The 24,932-nt window shown below is 40.6% G+C and overlaps 1 protein-coding gene across 1 annotated transcript in view; it reads left to right on the top strand.

The window, feature by feature from the left end:
- Window positions 1-4,028: 4,028 nt before the first annotated feature.
- The window catches only part of LOC110829849 (ferric reductase 1), an 84,682-nt gene continuing 63,778 nt past the window's right edge, over window positions 4,029-24,932 (top strand). Inside the window, exon 1 of the mRNA XM_087343568.1 lies at window positions 4,029-4,449. The gene's annotated coding sequence lies outside the window, so the exon portion shown is untranslated. The remainder of the gene's footprint in view (window positions 4,450-24,932) is intronic.

The following is a 24,932-nucleotide window of genomic DNA, read 5'->3' as shown; positions in this document are numbered from 1 at the left end:
CAATGGTCAGCCATTTTTTAACATTTTCGTATTGTGTTGCGTACTTCCATTTGAAAATCAATTTAATTCATTGCGATGCGATGTTCAGAGAGACCTGTTATTTATAAGATGACCTTTTGGCAATTTTTAATTTCATATAAACAATCTAACGAAAATACCGCAATAACAATGACACTAATCAAGCAGGCGTAGATGTACACATAAATAATGTGTAGGGGCTAACAGGTTATCTAGAGTTTAAAGAAAATCAAAGTTTAGTTTCCAAGTACACGTATTTATTACACTTGTAACTGACTATGCGATAATTGATACGGACCACTCTACATTCGGTAGACATTAATTCTTGAAAGCCCAGAGGTCACCTACTGTGTCAATCAGTAACTGCATTTTGTGTGATCATCGGTATCAGGGATATTTCCTGAAACAGCATTAAGAAATCGATGTTTCGTGAATTATGTTTTCTTCGAGTTAAAGACTGATTTCTTAAATGTTTCTTAAAGACGTTTCGGCTTCAAAGGGTTAACGAGAATTTGTGATATTGTGTCCGAATTAATTGTTACCAATCTTATGCTAAAGTCTTCCGGAAAAACAAATTTTGTCGGTGTGAATAATTTGCAACAATGTACACAATTTTTCTCGCGAGATTCTGACAGCATGCGGTTACTTCAAGGTACACGGCCTACCCACTCGGCGCTCAGTGTAAATAACTGCCGAAACTTAGGGAACCACATTGCTTGCTGCTGTGGTGAGACCTAGTGGCGATCAAGCAGACTTTTCAACGGAGTAGCGTTATACAGAAGAGTGAGTCGGGAGAACGTTCATCCCTCTGTGCTCCATATCACGCATTCAGACCGGAAAGCTGATATAAAGTGTGAGGAAGCAGGCTTATTGCTATCTGTGTAACCCAGTATACAGTCATATAACAGACGAGTCACGAGTCAAGATAATACACAGTCAAGTGACGAGGCAGCTGGGGTTTGATCTCGACAGGTTTCGGATTCATTTTGTGATTGTAGTTTCCAGACCGGCTTTGAAGCTGATCTAGCCTAACAATCAATGATGTTCAGGATTTTTCCTCGGGGATAAAGAGGCCAGAGCTGACCACTGGCCTGTATCCAAATAATAATACTCTGATCCGAATATCGCAGTGTAGAGGTTAAAGGTATCTTGGAGATGTACCGGGCTCAAATCTTGGCTCGCACTTCGGCTTTCAGGCTTCCCGCGATTTCTCTTATTCCTTCCGTGTAAATGATTTCACAGTACTTTAAAAACAGGCCTTGTCCGCCTGTCTTCTGATGACGAGATACTAACATGTACATTTTTTCCCCCTGAATTTACTTCTAGCCCCACCTGTCTACTAGCCTCTAGTAAAACTTCTGTGTTCCTCTTTATTGTATTTATATCATCCCCCAATAAATTAACATCATCTGCATATGCCAATAGCTGATGTGTCCCATTCAATTGCAAACCCTCCTGCCTACCTTGGACCTTCCTGATGGCGTATTCTAGCGCAAAGTTAAAGAGCAAGGGAGACAAAGCATCTCCTTGTTTTAGACCGTTCTTGATGAAGAATGTCTCAGATACATATTTACCTACTCGAATTTTGCTACAGGTTTCATTTAAGCACATTTTTATTAGATTCACTAGCTTCTTTGGTATACCAAATTCAATAAGAATATTATATAGCACTTCTTTCTTCACAGAATCATGGGCTTTTTGAAATCTATAAAAAATTGATGTAAGGTCCCAATGAACTCCCATTTTTTCTGTAGTATCTGACGAATGCAAAAGATCTGATCAATCGTTGATCTGTTTCGTCTGAACCCACACTGATGATCCCCAATAATTTCATTCGCATATGGAGTTAATCTTGCCAAAAAAATGTTTGATAGAATGTTGTATGAGGTTGATAGCAGCGAAATTCCTCGATAATTATCACACTCAGTCTTGTCCCCCTTCTTATGAATAACTTCCCAATGGCTAATTCAACTTCATCTAAACTAGGTTCTGGCACTAACAGTTCAGCTATATGTATTTTAATCTGTCTAACATCATCTGTCTCATGAACATTTAAGAGCTAACTACAGAAATTTTTTCACCTATTCAAAATTTGTATTGGATCTGCAAGCAAATTGTCATTATCATCCTTTACCAACTTAGTCTGACGTTGATAAAAAAATTAAATGAAATCCGTGGCGTAACAGCTCCAGAGAGCCAAAGCCGACTAGCTTGACTGCTGGTCTCAAGCAGAGGTGAACGATCATCCAATCAGATATACGAGGGTGATGTGTAGTCCGCACGACGAACCCCCAGCCATTGCAAGTTTTCTTGACCGGATTCCGCTACTCATTGTAGCTCCCCAATTTCATCACGATGCTGGGTTGACACCGGTCCCATACACCAGTCGAAAATCTCATGAGAAATTTATTTCCCCGAGACTCGAACCAGTGCGCATTCCGTATCGCCAGTCCGAAGCATAATGCCTCAGACCGCGCCTCTCTACAGGTCTCTGATATTTTTGTCTTTACTATTTGTTTAAAGCTCAATAATTTTGTCCTTTAAATAAACCCTTTTCTTATTCCTAAAGGTTCTACTAGCTTCACGTCTCACGTTACATAGATTATCCGCATTTGTTTTGTTTGGGTTCCGCAACCATTGAAATTATGTTTACTTCCTTCGATCTATTAATTTTGAACATTCTTCATCAATCCACGGTTTATTTTGCTTTCTCCTGTAGTATCCTAGTTTCTCTTTGGCTGAAATTTTGATGCAGTTTCTGACATTTTCCCACTCCCTGTTGATGTCCACACTATCATTACCTTCATTTGTTTCTAAAATTTGAAACCTATTCGAAATTTCAACTTGATATTGTTCCTTTGCCTCTCCCTTACTTAATATTTTCAAATCAAATCTTTCTGTTTTGAAATTTTGCTTAGTTCGTCTACTTACAGAAAGCCGCTCCCTCACTTTTGCTACCAGCAGATAATGATCAGTGTCACAATCTGCTCCTCTGAAAGACCTCACATCAATTATATTTGTGTGCCTTCTATTATTTACTAACACATAATCTATTTGATTGTGTGTGCTCCCATCTGAAGAAGTCCAAGTGTATTTATGAATATCACAGTGTGGAAATTTTGTACTTTTTACAATTAAATATTTTGACGTAGCGAAGTTTACTGCTCTAACACTGTTATCATTACTAAGTGCATGGAGACTCTCCCTGCCTATTTTGGGTTTGAAAATATCCTCCTCCCAATTTTGGTATTGAAATCTCCTAGCAGAATTTTCATGTGATACTTGCCAAATGTATCAAATACTGATTCCAATTCTTCATAAAAGCTCTCTTGATATCATCGCTTTTGTCCTCAGTTGGGGCATGAACATTAAGGACAATAATTTCACACCAACGTCCGTACAGAATTACGTAAGACAACCTGTCACTGTCAAATTCTACTCTCTTAACTGCTGCCCTAATTCTGCTATGAACAAAAAATCCTATCGCTAACTGATGACTGTCATTGCCCTTTCCGTAGAAAAATGTGAATATGTCCACTGGGATCGCGCCCTCCCTCTCCCATCGCACCTCCTGCACTGCCACTAAATCTAACTTATAATTCTCTAATTCCCTACTCACTGATTTCAGTGTCTCAGCCCTTTCGAGATTTCTAACATTCCGCGTCCCAAATCTCATTCTTTTTAATTGTCATGGACGTGTCGAAGAGTCCGTACTGGTCTGAGGCTTTTCTTTTACATCCACTGAGAAACTTCAGAGATAAGATATAATGACAGACAGACATAAATATTATTTTTCTGTATTATAAAAATGTGTTCATTTTTAGATGCCTGTGTCCTGCTCCTGCTTCCAATACCCCAGGTTGGCTGACTTAAATTTCAAAACCTGAGTTCTAGAACCCATGACGCTGATTCCAACCATCAACGCTCCCATGCGGTCGTGTTGAGTATCAACAGGTGGCGTCATTGTCTGTATGGCAACCAATCCCATGCATGCCTAGCCGGCGGCATTTCTGTTACGATTAGTCTGTGTCGTGAATTGCGCGTGTAAGGTAGAATAATGGGACATAATAGTTTTGCACCACAAAACGAATGTTTGCAAAACGATCCACGTGACAAGCTACATTCAGATCAGTTTAATTTCTCCTGATTTCAAGTATTCAACAGTAATTACCGCATTGTGCAGCGTACAATATGGACCAAGACTGCTATGAATGATTTGCTATATCAACATATGAGAGATCAGTTACCTATTTTACTGTTTATAAGCAAGTGTAGTGTTGTGGTTTTTTGAACATTCGAATAACGAACGAGTTTCGTTTGTTGTTCTGCAGGTTCACTAAAGCTAGTGATATAGTGATTCTGTAAGGTGTTTTACTCCTGGTGTCGACTGACCGTTCGCTGACCCCCTGTTAACCATTCCTCCTCAGTAAGGTGAGTCTTGAGATATGGGCGTTGCTTTCTACTCTTTTTGTCCTTGATTTTTCGTTCCGCTACAAACATGGTTCCTTTCTCAGCAGTTCAGAGTTTGACGAAACGCTTACAGCAAATGCTGCAAATCATTCGTTTCAGTGTACTCTGTATTCACGTTGTTATTGGACTGCTTCCTACAATAGTTATTGAAACACGTTTAAGGTCTGAAAGGAAGACAGAGGAAATGTATATTCAATTTTGGAAAACACGGTTTTTCCAGATACATTTTTGCTGATTTGCGCGTCACATTGGCCCTGATGACTGTGTATTGTAGAGAAAATGGCCAGATGTTAGCTTATCACTCAATTCCATCCATTGCTGATTTTAAGAATACGTGGAGTTATACCTACCTACGTTCTCCATACGTCTGCATGGCAAGGTACTTACGTAGGCAGTAGGGACACCTTACCGTACAAACCTATTCGAGAATGGACATTTGTACAATACTGTATCTGTATTTATTGCATATTCAAAGTAGCCACATCCAGAAGTGTTTGAAACACAATTTATATGTTGTGCTATGAGCTGCTATTGTGATATGTGGTTCAAAGTTCAAATGGGGTTCATGCAAAGGTAACGGAACAAATTGAAATGAAATTCGACAGGAAACTGACAGTTCTTGAGTTTCAACGTAATATTTTTTTTTCTTCAAAATCTGCCCAGTAATGTCGGAGGTGAAACTTTGTGCTTTATTGTTTTTTTTTTTTGTTTTGCAGCACAGTTTCTAAAATATCTTTAACGAACTGCGGCCTTGTTACATTGAATCAACACAACAAATATGTTTGTGTTCTTCAACGTGTATGCGTAAGGACGTGGAAAGTGTCACCACAAGAGAGGTTGGATTGCCAGTTTCTTTTAACGTGCTTCTTTAGGAAACAGACGATGACCAAAAAGTGTATTTCAATCTTAACTGTTTCAATGACAGGTTAGGAGCGCGGAATAAGATGGAAGGATGGTTATGAATTGTATTTAAGGATTTGTACCGAATACCTCTTCTGCTTGAGAAGGTCCACTTTTAAATGTCAGCCCGAAGACCAGCTGCCCCTTTTTAATAGTTTTAGCCAGTTCCTCCAGGCAGTTTTTGTTTGTATACTGCTTTATAATAGGCCACGACCTCTTCCTTCCACAACATCCCAACATTTACAGATTTTGTCTTTAATAGCTCACATCAAAGAATGTGGAATGTTTGAAGGTAGTACTTGCCGTGAGGAACTGATGAAAACTATGAAGAAAGTAGTCAAGATAGTCGGTAACCGTCATGCCGCTAGTATTATTAGTGCAGGACGTTACCCGCTACATTAACCTGAATAAACATATACACTTTGCACGTTGATTAAGGTTAATACAAGAAGCGCGAAACTAGATTGAATAAAGTGTTTTCTATAATTGTCAGGTGGCATCTCTTACTAAGAAGCCTGACGTTGCTTATATATACTTGGTTTCTTCTGAGTTAAATACACAAAACAAAGTTATTTTTTGACTGTTGAAGAAGGTGGTACAAAAAGTTACCACATGGCTTAAGTGGTACTGACCAAGATGTTGCAAGTATTACTGAATTTAGAGGAGTTGTCATTCAGACCAGCATTGTGTACTCCGCTGTTGTCAGTCGGTCAATATTTCGTATCCTTGAAGCGCTATTTGATTTTTTATTCTTTGTGAAAAAAGTTTAATTTTTGTCCTCGATGTAAGATTTGCAGGAAAGTTTCTTGTGAACGTATTTTTAAAAAACGATGTGGGTGGTACTTTTTATCGTCATTTATTAAACAATTCCTTTGTTCTTTAGGCAACAGTTTCCTTTTTATTCCCGCAGACTGACCTCAGCGACTGACAGCTTCAGTGTCATATCTGCTGCCACTGCTGCTGTTGTCATAATCCCTAGCAATCCTATGAAGAACAGCATACCAAGTATTGCGTTTTAAAGTTGGCGGGTGCTTCATCCCTTTTCTATCTTCCTTCCGCTCTTTCTGTCGTTCTTTATAACCTCCATCCCCCCGTGTCGCAGAATCACCTTTCCGTTCCTCTGCTTTCTTATAACATGGGAAACAATCGCTGCTCAGAAAGATGATAATGATTAGGTCCACTTCGTGGTTATCTTATTCGCGGGTCACTGGTGTTGCCACGTGGCCCGCGGTATTTGGTGAATGGAGCTGTGTTGTACCCGGAAAAGTGAGATACAGCCTGGCTTTGTAGGGCCGACGTAAAGGAAGGTCCAGCATCATTAGGATGCAATGAGAGCGGTCGATGACACAGTAACCACCAGCAGTCTCTGGCGTGTACCTTCCACACGTAATGGACGTAGGATTGGGTGCAGGTTAAAGATATTCCAGTATTACACGTAGCTCTCGTTATGTGCCCTTACGCTGTTTGCGTTTTCGCATATCCGCGATTTAGTGTCAGTATCGTGAGGAGCATCAATATCCAGACCGCGGCCAAATTTCAAAGCCTGTTACCTGCATCGAACTTTCCAGGTTTATCAGGGAACGTGTTGCAGTTAATAAGCTTAGCACCAAAGAATTCAAGTTTTAGATCATACCCATGTGATTAGCTGCAGGTACAGCAACTAGTGCGTTTTTTGGGAGAGTATTTCGGAGAAGTTTGGCAGTAGTTTTGAATATGAGAAAGATTGACTGTCCGGTGCCACCCGACATTCTATAGAAGTGTAGGGGGGGGGGGGGGGGAGAACATGAATTTAAAATTATGTTGTTTTAATTTAACGATTTGTGGTACAGCGTATTTTTTATTTTATTCGCGTACTGTGATACATTATTTATCCAAACATTCTTTTGCTTTTTTATTCAGAATACAAGAAAATCTAAACTTAACTCTCCTCTAATCCAAAGACATTACCCACATAAGAACTGAGATAACACGCCACAATGTACTGCAGCTGAGAACAATGCTTATATTATGAGGAGTATATAATTCCTTGTAGGATTTGAGGTTGCCTCAGCGGTGAGTCTGAAGATGACTGTCTTCTGGGTTGTTGCGCCGTGTAAACTTCTACCAGACTACACGGCGCATCAAGCCAGCATCTTCGTATGCTTTCTTATCTGCTGCTCCTCGCACCCTTCTGATCCCTTGTATTTTACTTCTAACGGACGTCGAACTCACGTGGTTGTTGTTTGTTGTCCGTTTTGAATGATGTGCTCCAGATGCACGACATTCTTTTGTTGAAGTACGAAGGGCAATCTCGTGGGATGCCATGTGGCATGGTGAAAGGCACCAGCTGCTTGCATGAACAATGTATAACAAGTAGCACCTGAAGTAAAAAGCACATGTGAGTGTTCCAGTTTTTACTTGACAATCGATTACTCGAACCTTCACATTCCACACTCACTTTCACCGTTACAAAGGTCGCATTCCTTTTATAGTCACTTGATGCATTCACTTGTAGTCAAAACAGAAGTCTGTCATAGCATTTGGCTTGAAGGACTAAAAACAGCGAAACTAATCGGACGGGCTGGTATCGGTGCAGATTTTCTGATTTGGGACCTGCAGGAGTAGCATACTGGTCACTACAAAGCCACTATTGGTCACTGGCTCACTAGCGTATATCGACCAGGTTTTTTGCTTTGCGAGGAGCTTCCTGTGATGTACGGATCGCCAAGTAATAGGGCATTATGCATTCTTTCCACAAGGTGCGTGCACGGAACAGACATGCACAGGTCTGTCCGTCCATTTAGGTCATGTTTCAGGACTGAAATTTCTATAAAAATTTTGATTAAATTTTATATTGGGGTCTTTGTGTAAAGCTACCTGGCAAATTTTTGTTTCATGTCTGTCTAGTAGGCCTGTAATCCTTATTTTGTATGAAGCTCAAATCGAACTTACTAAATTTTAAATCCGTTCATTACAGTGGAATTTCGAACATGCCTTAAAATATATGGGCCTGTATTTTGAATCTTATAGGCCCGTAAATATTCTTAACTTTTATTTGAAAGTATTCGAATATGATGAACATTTAACAAGATTTAAGAAAAATATTTTCCCGCTATTCAGTGTGGCGTCTGTGGTGTGTTGAGCTTTGTGACAATGGTATTTGTCGTATTAAGAGCGTCAAGACCAATGAATTGCTCAGAGTAACAAGGGACGCATTTGGAACCTTGTACAATACTTCATTGGAGTAATTCTTATGCATGTATTCTTTAACAATATTCCTTCACGCTATATAGAATCTTCTTTATACTGTTCTCCATGTCACCCCTTCTTTGGCCTGTTGCTCGTTGGTTTTTATACTGCTCAAGTAATCTATACGTATCCCTGATTTGTTACTTGGCAATCATTTTATTCATAAAGCGATCACTGTTCAGCGTTACCGCATGTTCTTAAAATTTGACTTCACAGATTTATAAGATTCCCATAATGAATAATAATTTTCATTATTGATGTCCAGTTTATTGAAGTTGGTACAATTAGCGGCCCGTGGGCCATATACAGCTCAAGACCACTTGTAACAAGGCCCGCAAATTGTTTTTAATTTGGTAATATCTGCTACACGCTCATTTATTTTCTCAGCCCCAAAGGATCTGCAAAAAATCCTTATCAATGTCTCGTCTTGTACTTTACATACACGTAACACGTGCTATTTATTTTCAAAAACTTATGGAAAAATTACATTTTCCAGGTAAGAAACGTGTAACGTATAAATTGTTACATGAGCAAATTTAAAATAGATTGCAGCTCTATTCTAATGTGTGCACATATCAGTAACATTTATATTTTGTTGTGTGCTATGGTAATTTGCCATTTCCGTTGTTGCAGGTAGCGAATATTTGCTATTACTTTTTAAAATAGTGTTAGAAGGGGTTTCTGGGCCCTTGGTTCCAACGGTATTCTGTTATTGGCACTAGGGAAGAAGAACTCTGGTTTATTGCAAGAAAGAAATTGGGGAAGGGTTTGTGGGGGGCAAGAAGGGGCTTGAGGTCTTTAGAAGTAAAACGCCGAGAAATCAGAACACGTCAAATTTTTTGCCACCACATGGCCTATCTCAGAATACATATGCCGAAGAATGTTCTTGACGACAACAAGAAAGGGCAGTTGTTACACCCTATACTTGTTCATGGCCGACGTATTACGGACTTTACGTAAAAACGAGAAATGGAAACATGCTCAGTAACGTCTCTTAATTCTTGAACGTCTTGATATGCAGCTTATCAGCACTTATATAGTATTCAGTATTTATTATTGTGATCCTCCGAACAAAACATCTGGATTGTGTCTGTAGATCTGAAGAGTCCAATGTCTGATACGACAAGTGAAGACTACAGAGCGGCTGATGACATTTTGTTTATGTAGGTCATGTGCATGTGAGTGTAAATGTGCATAGAACTAAATATGGTACGAACCAACATCTGGAACGATCATAACATATCTAACCAAATCTATGGTATAGCGAAAAGCTTATGCACAGCTGGGCAGTAACTCCGCTCCACTAATGGGGCAGGGAAGTTTATTGTTTTACAAAAAAACATATATTCGACGTTCATTATATAATGCAACCGAAGCAGGCCAACCCCTGGCCTAAGTTTTTGATTGCATTGTGATGATTATGAAATAATTTTAAGATATTTTAAACATAAATATCTGGAACAGCAATAAATGTAGAACTGGAGTTCGCGATGAAATTATAAGAAAGGTAAATTCGTTAAATGTGTGGTGTTATGAAAATGTATGATGACGTTTCCTTTTTGAATAATTACAAATCGTGATATATAAAACAGTAATTTTGTCGATTGTTTTGTGTGGAACTGGTTTTAGTTCTAGCGGTGTTGAATCCTCAGTTTCTGCTTCCATATAATTTATGCAAATTAGGTGCTGGCTGTGTTGCCTTCGACAGGGCTTTGGAAATCTTGAGCGTCGCAGCTAGGTACGAAGCGACATCGGATCCGAAATGCGGTCTTTGTGTCTGGAGTCCGCAGCGTTTGGATCTGCCGTGGCAGTTTTCTGTGGCTTCTCTGCCCCCCCCCCCCCCATAACATATTGTTGTTCACACCAAGAAATGGTTTTCTGAACAATGTAGATACGAAAATGGCATGAATGTATTTATCATTGTGTTACCGTTCCCTTCTTCTTGTTCCTCTACTCCTGCCTCTCGTCATCCTCATTCTTTTCCTTTCAATCTCGTCTCCATTTTCTTTCTTAAACTTTGCATCTTTGTTGTTGTTATTATTATTGTTATTATTCCACCTATTCACCACTTTATTAGGTATTTACTTCTATGTACCCGAGACAAACCTTGCCCCTGAGGTACATAGTGCAGCAGCCATTTCCGAATACATTCTGTTTTTAATATGTATTATATAGTTTTATTGTGAGAGATGACTGTGTGTTTTACGACAGCGTCTTTCGAATGATGTATGAATATCCTAAAATAGCAGTTTTCTGAAGTTACCTGATGTCGTGTTCGCCCGGGATGTTGGCCAAATATTTTCTGAGTGACCTGGAGACAGTTCCTGTTGCTCCTATAATTATTGGGATTACTTTTGCTTGAACTTTCCACATTCTCTGTATTTCAATGAGAAGGTCCTTGTATTTCAAGATCTTCTCTGCTTTCTTCTTAATCACAATTATTATTATTATTTATTAGCATAATTTGTGTTTTCTCTTCCTCATCATTGCACTTCTGTTCTTCAGTATCTTTTCCTCATTCTCATCCATCTCCTACTGCATCAGATTCAAACGCCTGAAAGATATGGTTTCCTATTTATAAAACGACGCCTTGTTCATTGCATCTTGAAAGTGAAAATTCAAGGACACGACGATTGAGAAAGGTGTGGAAGGAAGCGGTCGTGGAATATTTTATAAAGATGCTTAACATAATTTCTGCGAGGAAAAAAATAAAACCCCTAGAACGTCATTGAAAATAACAGGCAGGCGTCACGACAGAAATTCGAACCGAATACGAAGCTGTACACTGCTGTATTGGATAAGATTTCCTGCATAAATATGGATTTGAAAGGAGTATGATTGTGCTCCAATATTTTAATGAGAAAACCTTGAGACACCGCAGAGAATCTGGCACGATAGGTGGCCTCTGTGATTGAACACCGACATCCTGAATACAAAGCAAAATATAACCGCTTTTCACAACGCAAAGATAATCCATAGGAAATCATACATCCGTCCTCAATAGAATGGAAAACAGTGCTTAGTGCATAGATACAGGCAGAATCTTATGTAATTATCCTTGTTTTATAAGGGAAGACAGGCACATAGTATCGTCATGTCCGTGTGTGCCTCCCCCCCTCCCCCCGCATGTTTTTTCAAGATATCCCAATAACATTTAAACCAGTGATATAAATTTAATAAAACTAAGTACGAACATTCTGCCACATATGATTGTTCCATCTTCGCAGTTTTTAATTTCGTTCTGTATACCGCATAAACTTCTGAGGTCAGAGCGACACAAGCACCTCTTGATATAGATTCCTGAAAATGTGTCGTGTCACATATTTGCTGTCAGACGTTGGTTGAGGATTTTTTTTTTTAGTCAACGTAAAGTAACAATATAGCCTCACGAAATCTGTTTCCAGCTTTAGATTTTATTGCGATAACCAATGATATTGCAGCTACAAATGCAAATTCCAATTCCGTGGAAGATGTATCATACAATTCTACAACGTCTGTAAGCAAAGTTATCACGAACATTGAAGTTATACTTACCTTGAGGTTATATTGAAAAGTGTAACAGTCGGAATCGGTACTAGTGGAAGTGGTGCATAGAAATTAATCAGTGAATAGAGCAAACGATAATGGGTATGAAGCATTGCAGCCGTCATAAACCTTTCCCAAGCCTGCGTTTTCTTTAATGAAGTTCAGTTTCCGTTCTGTCACGAATTCTCCTCCATCACACAACACCCAAACTCTGATTTGTTATTGGCACGTGATACATAGTATACATGCATTTAAACAAGACGTGATGTCATGTTTTCTAATGGTCTGTGAAGTTTTTCCGTTGCTGTAATGCGATCTCGACAAAGCAGTATATGAGCGTGCAACAAGTGATAACACAGACGTGACTAGCTGAAGAGAGTGTAGCTTTCAGGGCCACCTCTCGATCAGGATTCGGTCTACTTGGTGTTTTCTACCTGCGTTGTTTTAATTCTTGTGATTTCTTGGCCGGGCACATCGAATTCCGTCTTTTTTTAAACTGAAAGAGAACGCTCTTTAATGAATCGATACAAATCTGCACTGACCAGCCAGAACCATGCCCAGAAAATTTTTAAAGTATATGTTAATTCATGTCTGGAGTGGAAAGGAAATGGCTTAAAATCCTATGTCGATGCTCCAAAGAGTTCATCCAGCATTTCATATGTGCAGGCGTAATTAACAAATTCCTTTGTTGCAGAATCGTAACTTTACTTGTTTACGCCTTGCATCCCTGCACATACAATCGTTTTTTCTTACCCACCTCAATAGAAAAGTTTTTCACAAAGAAGAGTAGTCCAATGTCAGAAATTGCAGTTGTTGACTGAGAAGTAGAGGAACCTATGTTCATAGTCAGTTATCCTTGAAAATGGCTGCTCAGGAACATAACCTCTACTTTTAACATTCGCTCTGTGGGACGAAGGTTTTCGGTTAACGATCTTTTACCTTGGGCGATGTTTTCAGTAATGCAGCTACATGCGAATGTTTGTAAATACGTAGACCTGAAATAAAGTGAAGGATAAATAATGGAAATGTTTTTGTTCAGTCCGAAAACTGTTATTGGTCAGTCAGTTTTTACGAAACTTTCATGATGAGGACGTAAACAACAATAATTTTCCACTTGTTTTGTATACGTGTGAAACAAGGTGTCTTACTTATCATGAAAGAAGGTAAATTACAGGCATTTGGAAACAAACTCCTCCGGAAGAAGGATGAACTGTGTCTGCATTTTACCAGATCGTATCTACCTATAACCGGATGCATTTTTGCACCCTGCTGAAACCACTTCTTCCGGCGGAGTACTTCTGGTAAACCTCACCTTCCTTTGCCATATTTTCCTGAGAAGCATCTGCAGGAAAATCCTACCATGCTTCGTATTTGCCTGCGGACTGAACTACTCTTGTTCGATATTGGCTAGGCCAGGCAGTTTTATCTTTGCTACCAAATGCTGCTCGGCTGTGGTGCCAAGCTTCCTAAACACAGTGTCCTTGAAATATGTGTATACAGCTACAACTTTGGTGACGGCTTGTCAGTTGCTCACCCCTGTCAACTGAGCCACGAAGCTAACGGTGGTCACTACACTAGATTCGCTAATTCACGAAGTGCCAATACTGACGAATGTAATGATTTAATTTATTAAAAAAGTATTTATTTTACTCATTGAATGTGTGTATACATTTTTGGGACATCTCTATAATGGGTGATGGGAGTATTGTTTTTGGGGGTGAAATGGCTAGAGGATGAAAACAACTAACAAGGCGCTTTGACACAGAGATATTCTTGCATTTCCTTTTACTTGTTTACGCTTTCTCCATTTTATATGTGATAGACCAAAAGCGTATTGAGAGTGGTTGTGAAAGATGTTTTGGGGTACAGAACGAAGGTGTGGCCTGTGTTGTATTAGTGTACCAGAGCCTGCATAGGGACTGAGCACAACCACGAACATTATTTGCCGCGATAGCCGGCCTTTGGGTCGAAAATGAAACCCGGAATACCTCGAGTACGAAACAATAACTCGGTTGCTGCGGTCAGTTAAATTTCTAATTTTGTTGTCTATATTCACTCCAGTGAAAAGAAGAGACAGTACTAAATGGTGTAAAGTTCACGCTGTTGTCATTGCTGTTTACTTGGGATGTTTGGAAATCGGACCGCTTCGCCCAGAGCGGTTTACCCATACTCCCCGAATTTTGAGTTTTTACCGTCCTTCAACATGAGTGTCGCACTTTCAGTATAATGCATTTGTTCAGTCTGTAGTATGAGGGATTTTAAAATTCAATTAGAGGCGATGCAACTGTGGGGGTAAAAGTTCAGTCCCCAGATTCACGTACAGTACAGCAGTATTACCACCACACCACAAGGCACAGAGCCAAACGCTCTATAATATAATTATTATATATACAGGAAACTCTCGGTTTACGAGCGAGTTCCGTTCCAAGACGTTCGTTATACGTTTTTGTTCGTTATGTGTATCTTTTACGATACGTATAGTATACCTTAGCAGCCATTTTAAAGCGTTAAAACCATGTACTAAACATCGAATGGTCTATACAATACGTTTTATTATGATGTATGTATGCGGTATGGTTTATCGTTTACGATACGTAACGTAAAATAAAATGAAATAAAAGAGTAATAAAACAAGATATCGTACTTGTTAATTTTAATTAGAAGCATGAAAAGTTACAAAATAGAAATAAAGAAAATGAGTACTAACATAATGTATGTACATACATATGTATTCAACTTTATAAGGAACTCAATCTATTGGCGACCTTAAGAAATTTTGGATGAATTGTGACGTTCGTTATAGCGAATGTTCGTAAACCGAGAGTGCCTTAATACACAAATCTGTATTCATGCGCAAGCTGCTTTATTTTACATTCTTAAATGATGACTTCTTCTTACTGCATTAAATCATTCATCCAAAAAACTTAATAAAACCTTTCTTCAAAAATGTCTCTCTAGGCATACGAGTGAGTCATTTTCGTTATCATGATACTAATAACAGTTTGAGAACACATGTTCTGATTGCATAAATAATAAATACTTTAAAACACAACTTTTTAGGGCGGCAGTCCATTCATCAGTAGTAAATGACTCATACTTTTGAACATCTTAATACAACGGGGTACCGTTTTCAGGTTGCAAGTAGTAAAAGTAAAGTAAAGTAAAGTTTGTCCCACTATACGCCATGTAGGTGTTTGGGGTGAGTGGAGGTATAGCTCCTCTCTTTCTTGACCTCGGCACTAGATGGGGGTGTGTGGTCAGCATCACGTCCCGGCCGGCTTTACCCCCGGGAAAGGACCCCCAGTACCCATTGTAGAGGAGGGTGGGTGGGCCCCAGAGCCGGTCTGGACGCAGAGGCTAGAGGAAAACTCCTCTGCCTCCGTCGGGGATGGAACCCCGGTCGTCCAGCCCGTAGCTAGTCACTATACTGACTGAGCTATCCCGGCTCATGGTTGCAAGTAGTATCATAATTTATTATTAATAGGATTTGCTGGTAGTCCTAATTAAGCTGGATGAAAAACACATTTCGTTCCGTTTTCTTCGAGAAGTCTTTATGACCTACATTTGAATCATTTATAGAACCACATAAATCCACTTTCTGTGGGAATTGACCTGTTGTTACCATAGCAGTCACCAGGGGTAAATCCATCTTTTCCTACATCGGTCAATGTCTTTACTGTGCGTGGACTGCCTTATCTATCGCCTGTTTCCTGGTAAAACGACATGAGTCTTGAACTCATGTTTATTTTACTACTAGGTTTTTGTTAAGGTTTTGCCGTAAAGAAGCCACCGAAACCCAAAGGGACGTAAATAGGTCACCCCCATTTGTGAAAAGAGACAAATGTATCGCGCAGTGTTAACTCATTATTATTTATGTGGGTGCTTATAAAAACGATACGAGGCAAAAAAATAACTTCAGTTTCTAATGCTAGATGCAAGAGATGGCAGTGAACTAAAACCGTTTCAAAAACTTTGATACATTACATTTATTCTTGGGGATAAATAAATTAAACTTAAAAGAAAAAATTGTGTTTACTAGCTTGTTTTTTGTCCTTCTATAAAATGAGTTATGTGGACTCACGTTAATTTTAAAATGAGCAGGTTAATTCTTCCAAGGAAATGTAGTTTTGTCATTACAGATGTACGTCTTCTTATCTTGCGTGAAGAGACGTTTCACCTGAAGACAATGTAAATGTCTTGTTCTCAAGATAATCCTCAGCACAGTCTCGTTTAGTTCAGTGATTACCGACCGACCGCAGTTTTGTTGATCTTCGTGAAGAAACTTGTTCTCTCACCCTGAAGCAAGAACACAAATTGAGGGCGTTTGAGAACGGTCTGCTGAGGAGAAAACCTCGACCTAAGAAAGAGGAAGTAACAGGAGGAAGGAGAAAACTGCGTATTGAGGGGCTTTGTACTCATCAAATATCATTACGGTGATCAATTCAGTGAGTACGATTTGGGCTGGATAAGAAACACGCGTGGGAAACGTGAGAAATTTATTCATAGTTTAGTTGGAATACCTGAAGGATAGAAGCCGCTTGCAATACCTAAGCCTAGAGCGGAGGATAATATTAAGCTGAATCTGAAGTAAAGATGGCGTTTGTGCGGACTGGCTTCAACTGTTTGAGGATAAAGGATAGTGGCGGAAGTAATCCTTCGGTTTAGTGGTGTACAAAGCGGCGAATTTATTGACCACTTAAGCAGTTATAAATGACTCTACTAAAGCCGATATGTAATTAATTTTTGGCATCAGTTGTGATGTTTTCCATTTTTATTTTCAGAGTTTTGTACACGCTGATGTAATTAATATAAAAACAAATTTTGGAGAAAAGCTTATGTTACTACGTCTGCTTTGATCACACTTTTCCATCTGCATAGGCAGAGGGATGACGAATTACAAAATAATAATCGTACAACTACCACTGCCTGAATGTTTTCAGGCACGACTTTGGAGTTTGTATCTTAGCCATTTATTTAATTATTATTAACGTAGAGATATATGCAGAATATTTTCTGCTCTGCCTGTAAATCAGATACACGAGTCTAGCTGCTAAGACTGATTATCTGTGGGTAAGAAGCAGCCGCCACGCAGTCGTTTAGGGCCTACGCATTCTACGAAGAGACACTGACCTAGAGGCGATGTTGATGTATATGTGTGTCAGCGTATTTAAAAAAAGGGGAGCAGATATGCAGGTTCTAATTTTCCTTATAAATAATGCAAATGGCCATTCAAAATGGCATAACTTGCTAAAAGAACGATTTGTTATACACACACATAAATGATCCATGTGGATGAGCATTGCCAGAGTTTTCGCATGAAAGATATTCGGTGATGGGTTCGAATTCAGCATCGTCTATGATATTTCTTCACCTGTTACCAGTACTCAGTCATCTTAAACTCGCTTTGCACCCAATTTCTACGGAGGCCACAAGTTTGCCAGAAACGTTGGTTACCACATGCAAGACTACACGACGTCATAACCTAGAAGACCACAATCCTCAATTCCTTTCGGTCTTTCTGCGAGGATAGGTTCGGTGCTGACGCACCCATAGCGGTGCTTGTGGTAGTTTAGAAAGTGCGGTATTCACAGGCACTTGCGTCTGGCCACGGAAGAATGCTGTCCGAATGTGCATCACGTAGCACGTACAGTTATTGTGCTGTTGTTCGAGTAGACAAGCAGACTCAGTGTTTAAAGATTCTTTTCGACTCAGGCTCTGTACATGTGTTCTATCGACCACGGATAGGTGCCACAATAGTAACATGCAAAGGTACTCCCATCCGAAATAAATTCCCGTTAACAGAAGAAATAAAGAAAGCGTGGTGTTACTGTCAGTGTATATAGTTCTAATGGACCGTCTCCCGCTGGAATGATCTCAGAAAATCTCTCTAGAAACATGGAACATCTACGGCGATTAACAAATCAGAATTTATTTTTTTAAAAAAATGGCGTAAAATTCACTTGCTCGACAGCACATACATTTATAAAAGACAATGTCCTGACCCGACAAAGGTCTTGAGAAACTTGTGTTTTGTATAGATCATTTCAACACATTTAACGTACTGTTGTACAATTATTTGGTAATATTTATTTTAAAGCTTTTGCTGAAGATAGTCCATTGACCGTTCGTGAGCTGAAAACCTCTGGCCGGCAAGCGACGTGGTGGGTACGTCATACCGTGCGACAGAGAGAAAGATATGCACTTGTCAAAAACTTTGATGTGACTGTCCATTCTGAAAAAAATGACCGCACAATAGTTTTTTTCTGCAAGTTTTGAAGTATTGGTAAGATCGGATTGCAAGTCATGCACTAAGGTATGCTTGTGCGTACGTGTGTCTGTGAAATGAGGATGAAATGAGAATTAGAAATTCCCGATAAACATAACTTGTACGTTTTCTCAGTGAACAATAAAGCATCCTCTTCTACCAACACTTCGGAGACCTAGCCCCACACACCCTATTGGCATATTCATCGCCCTGATGACGGAGGCAGTATGACCTCTGAAACGTTGGTTAACATCGACGAGACTACACAGCGCAACAACCCAGAAGACAGAAATCTTCGAGTGTAGGGATCTCTTCGCCTACTTCCCGTGTTTAGAGAGTCGCCTAATGGCGATCTGTACTATTAGCATAGCCAATATCTGACACGCCTGATTGGACGAGTGCGCTATTCGTGCGATAAGAAACTGACTGGTGACTGACAGCATGAAATGTATACCAGGCTATAGTGGCACCTTTGGTGGGTTCTGGCGGTGTCTGCGTTTAGCGGGAGTCAGGAGGCCGGTTTTGTGTTGGTGAGTTTGGCAAGAATCTGGCGTTGGTCGCCGTGAAGATGTTTTCACGTTTAATGTCCTATTCTTTGCCCAAGAGAAAAGTTTGACCTTGGCAGTAAGGAAGTCCGACCGCAATAAACGTATGGCTAGATACCAATGTATTCCAGTTGAGAAAACATTGTGTCGTAGTCCGGTCAAGTTAATTCAATTTAATTTTCTGTTATTTTACATTTTCTATTTTTTTACATAAGTAGGACAGTTTACAGATGGCCAACAGTCGAAAGAAGGGTAAAACCATTCTTAGTGACACGAGGGTAAATCACCAGTGTAAACAAGAAGCAATGGAGAAGAGTCTGATTTTGTCTGTGCGTTGTGCAGATGTAAAGAGCAGCTAACTGTTGTGCGGACAGTGCGATGGATTAAACGGGAGACAGAAAGAGAAGTTTGCAGAGTTAAAGCCTTGTGTTTTTGACGAGATACGTGTCCCCCCCCCCCCCCCCACACACACACACAAATTCAGCCCTCACTACCAATTGCAAAGCTTTTCTCCTGAGTAACAATACATTATAAAAACAGTTGTTAAATTGAAACGCATTTTTAACTACAGCAACAGATTGAAGAGAGTGGCCAGCCTCACGCCAAGGCCTGATTATGACCACAATAAAGCAGCCGCAGACAGCATTGTGGGTGTCAGATCCTACCTGTAATCGAATTCTGGATCTCCAGTTCCTAGGCTGTCCCTTTGCTGGCTGTGCTACTTCCCCTTACTGTCTGAAAGAAACAAAGGCGGTAACAATAAGTACAGTCATGTTCAGTGGCGTGACGCTGTGTTGGTTCGTTCGTGGAATTAACGTTGTTCTTTCATGTAAGGTAATTCACGTCCTCATGAATCATAAGACTTAACCGGCTGTGTCATTTCCTTCTGATTTGTTGTGGTGACACGTGTTGTTTCCGGTGTTTGTGACAGTTACTAATTGTATTGAGACATAGACTAACAACATTTCGTCTTTCACTCTTGTTTCCGGCGTTACACAGGCAGCCGTAAATGTCTCAATAATTAATGGGCTTTAAAGTATGTTTAGGCATACAAGGGTTTATGCATGTCAGAAAAATCATGTAAGTAAATATGATTACCGTTAATATGGCATTATGGATGTTAAGTAACACCTCATAGATGTCTAAATTTTCTTCCGGCGTTTTTTCTTCATAGGAACAATTCTTAAAACTTTTGTACATGTCGCGATGATCTTCCTCGTAGGTTAAGATAAGCTGTTTTGAAGGTGAACATATTCTTTTTATCTCCTCTTCATTCGTTGTCTCATCTTCTCCCGTTTCATGATTTTCTCTGGCGTCTTCTTCTCATTATCATTCTCTTTCTACGTATTTTCCTCATTTCATTTTTCATTCCTACCGACCTTCAAATTTAACGTACTAATGGACTTTTCCTGTGGTCGCCTAAGTTTACGAGGTCTTCTTTCTTGCAAATGAAAATAACCTTTATTGAATCCGCACTTCCAATGCTGCATGTTTCTTAGGCTATTGCTTCTCAAACTGGGGGCCGTGAATTAAGTCAGGGAGCCTCGAGATATTTAAGTATTTGAAAAACATTTTTACATTACTGGTCCATTCAAAAAAATTAAACAAGTTTGTTACAAGAAAATCCTAACCAGTGGTATAGGTAAACAAATATAGTACGAGGCGCGTCCACAAAGTAAGTTTCCCACTCGTCCCACAGCTAGCAAACCTTATATTGCGCGAAGCGACTGTGCGTACGTGATAGAGCAATGACGTAGCATGGCGCATGCACTAACGGCACTTCCCGCGTTCTCACAGTAGCATCGTTGCAGCTGTTAAGATGGAGGTTCTTATTCCAGCTCCCGCCGACTGTGAAGTGCGGTCAGTGATAACGCTAGGCCGCACACGGCTCGACGGACAGCAAGTCTCCTGCAGGAGTTCAGCTGGGAGGTGTTTAATCATTCACCCTACATCCCGGACCTCGCTCCCAGTGATTTCCATCTTTTCCTACACCTCAAGAAATTCCTGTCCGGTCAGCGTCAGCGTTTTGAGAATGACAGAGAGGCGGAGATGGTTGTCACACAGTGGTTCCAATCCCAGGCGGCAGACTTCTACGACACAGGTATTCAAAAGTTGGTCCCACGGTATGACAAATGTCTCAATTCCGGTGGCGAATATGTTGAAAAATAGCTGGACACTTGCTGTATCTGTTGCAATAAATATTTCCATGAAATTGTGTTTTGTTTCTGTAAACGGCCCCAGGGAAACTTACTTTGTGGACGAGCATCGTAGTTTCACATCCGTCTTGTTGCTACAAAAAATTCACGTAGGTCGTTGTTGAACTGATGTGAACAGAGGTTATTGTTATGTCTTAACGTCATCAGGTAATTTTTGCACGATGTCGTCCCAGGGCATGCAAGACGACTAAAGTAAAGCTGTCCCACTATACGCCATGTAGGTGCTTGGGGGAAATTACGAAAATGCTTGCTACTTCCCAGTTCAAAATATTTTGTCTTCCCGTCTGATTTCTAAGAACCTGAAAATTAAAGTAAACAATAATTTTGTCTGTTGTTTTGTATGGGTACGAAACATGGTCTCTGATTCTGAGGGAGGAACATTGATTGGTGTTTGAGAATAGGGTGTTGAGGAGGATATCTGGGCCTAAGAGGGAAGACTATGGGGCGTAGAGAAAACTGCATAATAATGAGCTTAAAAGTCTGTACTCCTTCCCCAGTATTGTCAGGGTGATTAAGTCGAGAAGAATGAGATGGGTGGCGCATGGATGGGACAAGAGGTGTGCACCTACCCGGTGCACACCTCTTGTTGGGAAGACTGAGGGGAAGAGACCGCTGGGGAGACCTAGACGTAGATGGGAGGATGATGTCAGGCGGGATCTATGGGAGATAGGAGTTGAAGGAGACTGGATTTTGTTGGCCCAGGACAGGGTCCGGTGGAGGGCTTTAGTTAATTCGGTGATGAATCTTCGGGTTCGGTAAGCCATCTAGTTAGTTAGTTGGTTAGTTACTTAGTTAGTTAGTTAGGTGCTTGAGGGGAGGTATAGCTCCTACTCATTCTTGACCTCAGCACTAGATGGGGGTTAGTGGTCAGCATCATGCCCGGGCTGTGCTTTACCCCCGGGAAAGGACCCCGGTACCCATTGGATAGGAGGCTGGGTGTGCCCCAGAGCAGGTCTTGACGCAGAGGCTAGAGGAAAATCCTCTTCCCCGTCGGGGATCAAACCCCCATCGTCCATCCCGTAGCTAGTTACTACTCTGACTGAGCTACGCCGGCTTAAATGCAGGACGAGAACTGTAGGAAAACTGACTCCACTGCCATGCGATTTGAGCACCTCCCGAGGAACGCTGACCTGTCATACCCTGTCCTGTAGGTCGAAAACCCCTGCATGAACGATGTCCCCCAGCCATGCTCGTGAGTCTATCCATGAGAAACTTGGCAGACAGACATGGACCGGCCTATGAGATGTCTTCGTTCACGCTAGATCATGAAGGACACCTAAAGACCGCTGTTAAACAGACGAAGAAGCAACGAACCGACGAAAGGAGCGAGAGACTAACCTATTTTGTTTGTTTAAAAGAATTTGTATGTTTATTTGCTTATCAGAAGTATTTCGGAAGTGGAATGGAGCAATGCTGCCACTTTGCGGGTTGGTATATCGGCAACACTGTGAACACAGGGTTCCCGGTTCGAATGTAGGTCAGAATATTTGCTGTCCTAGCGGAAGTTTATCGTGGTTTCCTTAGTACCTCGCTGAATGACAGTAACTTGAAATAGGTCACAATCAAATCTGAAAACCAGTACCCATTCACTGTTATCATTATAGTCCCGCCTCATTTGCCGCTTTATAAGTTTATTTTTGCAGTTGATGAAACGTCGTTAACTATCCACATGTAGTTGTTCGGTTCAATACATTGCCACATTTATGTCACGTGATACGTGAATCCTCTACGATCAATGTTCAGTTAATGTAGAGCTCATTTCAACGACAAATGCACCGCAGGATGTAGGAGGGGTAGTAAAAGACGAAAGTAGAAGACACAAAATTCATATGAAAGGTTAATAGATTAGGAATCACATTGTTGTAACGACCGAATTACTTGACGTCTTATATAATGAAACCTATCCACTTGTAAAAAGGGCTTCGTAAACTTTTCCCTGCGGATTCTCATTTAAGCAAATCATCTTACGCCAGTAGAGAAGATTACAGAAAGGTTGGGCGTGTTTAGAGAGACTATTTGGGAACAAGAAAATGGAAGTAACAATAGCATGGAAAAAGCAAGCACCTCTGAAAAGTCGGAAAATTTATTCCTGGCCACACGGCGCTATAACACAGAAGACAGCCATCTTCATACGTAATAATTTGTGTAGTACTCAAAATAATATTATTAGGTTGATCAAATCAAGGCAGATGATTCAGGTGACATGCGTTGGAAAGATTGCTTACTCTTTTGTCTACGGGAAGAAACCACTAGGGAGGCTAATACCGAAGTAGATCTTAAAGGAATTTTGAGTTCGATTGTGGACTGATTTAAACGGAATTAGTTGTTAAATGGCGGCACTTCTGTGTCAACCGTCAGGTACAGTAGAAATCAGTGGAATATCTTGATCTGAACCATGATCAGGTTTTGAAAAAGGGCGCAATCATAGACTTAATTATGTGCTTTTGGACAAAGGGCCGGAGTTTCTCTGAAGCGAAATAAGTGAGCGCTGTAAAGTCTGTGTAAGAACTCGTATTTGGGTGACTTGATGTCGCGTGAAGTCCCACGTGCCGAATAACGGGATTCTGTCCTTACCCGCAGACAATGCTGACTCCGTGGGACGCCCCCTCGAGTAATAATAACACAGCATTAATATTATTGAAGTGTTTCGGTTTCGTCAGTTTTATGTGAAACTACGCTGCATGGCCATGAAGATAGCAGCACAGTAAACATGTTCATTGTGTTATTTGACCGTGTCATGTTCTGTAAGGAGGTCAAGAGGATAATGAACTGTTTATGTTTAATTTGTGCAGGCAGAAGTAATTAGGAATAAGTAAGTTTTTGTGGAGTTCTGGTTTCCTGAGAAAAACCACGTATGGATTTGACAAAATGTAACCTCTTCGCTTTCGTCTCATTCTACACCGTATCTTATTTCTCTTTGTCATTTGTTTTCCTCTCCCTCTTCTCGATTCTTCCTCTCTTACTCCAAATGATTCAGCTCCTCCTTCCCATTTACTTCCTTCCCTTTTCTATCATCTTGTATTTCTTCCCCCCCCACTCTTGTTTTTCGTGTCTTACTTTATCTTCTGCTTCTACTCCTTTTTCTTCTCCTTCTTCTTCTCGACTTTGTTCCCTTCTTATTATACAGAGTGATTCAAACGCCTACGTACGCATTGCTTTGTGGTAGGTGGTTACACCGCAGGCGTGAACTGGCCTGTGTGTAAAGTAAAGTTTGTCCCACTATACGCCATGTAGGCGCTTGGGGTGAGAGGAGGTATAGCTCCTCTCTTCCTTGACCTCGGCACTAGATGGGGGTGAGTGGTCAGCATCACGCCCCGGCCGGCTTTACCCCCGGGAAAGGACCCCGGTACCCATTGGATAGGAGGCTGGGTGGGCCCCAGAGCCGGTCTGGACGCAGAGGCTAGAGGAAAAATCCTCTGCCCCCGTCGGGGATCGAACCCCGATCGTCCAGCCCGTAGCTAGTCACTATACTGACTGAGCTATCCCGGCTCATGGCCTGTGTGTAGGCTTTGTATGTAAGTGTTGAGCCTAGCAACTTCGCTTTCTGCAACGTATGCCTCATTCCGGCTATCGAATGTTAATGTGTTCACACGGAGAACGTTCTGTACGGTGGCCCTTTTAGGATTACATCGACCGCTGCAAATAGTGAAATACAAAGAATGTGGAAGGAAGTGGTTGTGGTTTATTACCCATACATTTGCATGGGAGGACTAAGTTTGAATTGTGCCTGTGCTTAAATTCTGTCCTACACTGGCATCTGAAAAG

The sequence above is a fragment of the Zootermopsis nevadensis genome, unplaced genomic scaffold (assembly GCF_977971745.1).
Source record: "Zootermopsis nevadensis isolate Lab colony 2312 unplaced genomic scaffold, Znev_1.0 Znev_ptg000006l, whole genome shotgun sequence".
Lineage (NCBI taxonomy): Eukaryota > Metazoa > Arthropoda > Insecta > Blattodea > Termopsidae > Zootermopsis > Zootermopsis nevadensis.
The sequence above is the reverse complement of the archived record's forward strand: the minus strand, read 5'-3'. Positions and strand labels throughout refer to the sequence as shown.